The 2,710-nt window shown below is 48.6% G+C and overlaps 1 non-coding gene across 1 annotated transcript; it reads right to left on the reverse strand.

Annotated features, from left to right (window-relative positions):
* Positions 1–493: 493 nt before the first annotated feature.
* Positions 494–685, reverse strand: LOC116991406. Its single transcript, XR_004416779.1, has one exon. It is a non-coding gene; the product is annotated as a U2 spliceosomal RNA (small nuclear RNA).
* Between the last annotated feature and the right edge of the window lie 2,025 nt (positions 686–2,710).

The following is a 2,710-nucleotide window of genomic DNA, read 5'->3' on the forward strand; positions in this document are numbered from 1 at the left end:
AATTGTCCCCTAATATCGATGTTCTCCGCCCAAGTGGTTTGGTATATGCCACCACTGATGTTATCTTATAAACGAACATGCAAATTTGGTGGATTACTGAGCAAATGCTTCACTAGAATTAAGTAAGTTAATATATAACATGTTTAAGTCAATTCATATTGGCATTAAGTATTACAAGCTCAGTAACACATCAGGACACATAAGATGTTACTCAAAACAGGTGGAAGTGTACAACCATAATCCTTCCTGCCGATAAATTCCATGATAACACTACAGATTAATCCATTTGCCCCCATATTACAGGTATGGAGATAGTTTTGAACACTAGTATCTCAGCTCATAGGAAAGGTACAAAGTTCAGTAGCTGGTAATGCTGCTATATCCCAATTACTTTGCCACGTAGTTGATTGGTGGTTAATGCACCATGACTGATAGTCTTAATGAATACCAGATAACAACGTTGTGGATGGTCAACGTAAATATCTGGATATATATTTTGTGCACCGTTCCCAGAGGCACTGCAATACTGGGTCGATGCGTGGAGTGGACGGAGCAAGCCCCTATTCCATCTCCCTGTTCCAAAATTCATTTTAATATATGGTCCCTAGATAAGGGACGTATCAGATTATTAAACTGATAAGAACAGATACTACACTTGATCTTAGCCAAAAGGCCGAGAAGCGATGCAGCTAAAGCTGTATCCAAGGATAGTTTGTCGTTAATATATAGACATGCCATGACGGAATGTTTCTAAGTGTCAGGGATAGTTGATTCTGGATAACTTTGACTTAAATGCCGCAACGCTCATCATGGTTACTCCATCCAGGTAATTGCGGTATATCCGAAACTTATATGAGAAGGTACTGAATAGTGTGCATCTTCAAGGTCGATGTCTACCATAAAGTATCCTTGGATCCATGGTAGTAGTTACAAATCCCATGAATGGGTATACCTGGTGAAATACTCAAGTGGTTTATCAACGATGGTGCGACATTCACCATCGTGGGAGGGTAGACCACTTGGGGTGCTTGCTGAATTGGTGGCAAGATATTAATTCTATTCCCCTTGTATTTATTTTTTGGTATATAACTACCAAGAGTGATAGCTTCCTAACCAGGCGTGATTCATCCACCCCTTGTTAGTACAACCCTTAACCTTTATGTGATGGTAGGAACCATACTTATCTGTCTTCATTGTTGTTTTCTTCGGTTTCTGGTTCCTTGTTCTTGTAGGGACGATGTTTGTTGGGGGGTGGCACATTTTCCCCTGGGGCCTGCTCTGGGCCGTGGCCTAAAATGCTACAGGTTTGGCATGCAGGCCCCGAGCTTTCACCAGTACCATGAGGTAGACACCCCTGGTGGACACGTAGAGGTACTGCTGTCTGGTTTAGTGTGGTGCTCATTCCAGACTCTGCCCTCTTGTGCCGAATAGTTTGAACACTTCGTCCAGTTTTTTAGGACTGGTTTGGTAAGTGCCAGGTAGCAGGATCTGTGCTTATGAGGTCGGCGTTCTCATAGTCCTGTTAATTTCATAGATTGAGGGCAGGTTTGTGAGTTCATTTCAGAAGTTATGAGGTATACCGTTGAACAGTAGGGTCAGGTGTTTTGCCATACTACCCTGCCCTTCTGGAATGAGCAGGTGGACATGATAGCCGACGTCAGGGTACCAAATGCATTTTTAAAACATTTAGGTTAAATGCGCTGCTCAATGTATCCCCCAATAATGGCGGGCACTTTGAGTAAATGCAATTTAGGGGAGGCGTGATAAAACCAACGCCTCATGGCTACCTGTCTTGGAGAGGTTTTTTGGAAAAGACAGGTAGTAAGCTGGCCATCAGTTGAGACTGAAAAGCCATCTCGCTAGTGGTGGAGCCACATAGCGGCCACACCCAGCAGCTCTTCCTGATCCTGTACCTCAAGCATACTCCCGATATTGTTCAGCCAGTGACCCCTCTTCATGACCAGCCCAGCCACTGGTCACCCCAAAGCTAACCACACTAAGGAGGAAGCGATGGGCAGTGCCTAGGCACTGTGGAGGGTATGCCTGAACCCTCCAGCGAGACTACCCCTCATGTAGCGTGTCTCGCAGGAGCTCCTGCTCCAGGAGCCGCTCCAGCGGCTCAGGCGGCTGTCTCTCTCCCTGCGGGTGGAGAGACGTCCCCTCCGACAAGTCGGAAGCCACCGGCCGGATGCCTCTTCGGATGGCTGAACATCCAGCCCGCAGCTCAGGCACTAGCGGGACTGGCTTCGGCGCGGTGTGGGGATAGCGGAACGCCCGGTAAATGTTCCTACCGCCTTCTTCTAGAGCTTTTGTGCCTTGTAGAAGCGAGAGCGCCCCTCTAGCAGCGCGTCTCGCAGGCACCTGCACCGTGAACCGCTCCAGCGGCTCAGGCGGCTCTCTCTCCCCCCGTGCGGGTGGAGAGACGTCCCGTCCCAAATCAGGAACACCTGCCGGATGCCACTTCGGGTGGCTATACATCCAGCCCGCTATCGGGCTGGGCTCGGCACGGTGTCGGGGAATAGAGGAACACCGGGTCGCTCCTACCGCCTGTTGCTGCCCCCCTTCCCCCCGACGGGAAACGTTCCTCCTCGAACGGGGGACAGTTTTGTTCCAGAGCCTTTTTCTCTGCCTGTAAAACACAAGCAGAAAAAGGGGCTCCCCTGTAAAAGAAACCCGACCTCAGGATACTCACCTGACGGTCCGTTTCTCT

Source organism: Amblyraja radiata, chromosome 33 (assembly GCF_010909765.2).
Source record: "Amblyraja radiata isolate CabotCenter1 chromosome 33, sAmbRad1.1.pri, whole genome shotgun sequence".
NCBI lineage: Eukaryota > Metazoa > Chordata > Chondrichthyes > Rajiformes > Rajidae > Amblyraja > Amblyraja radiata.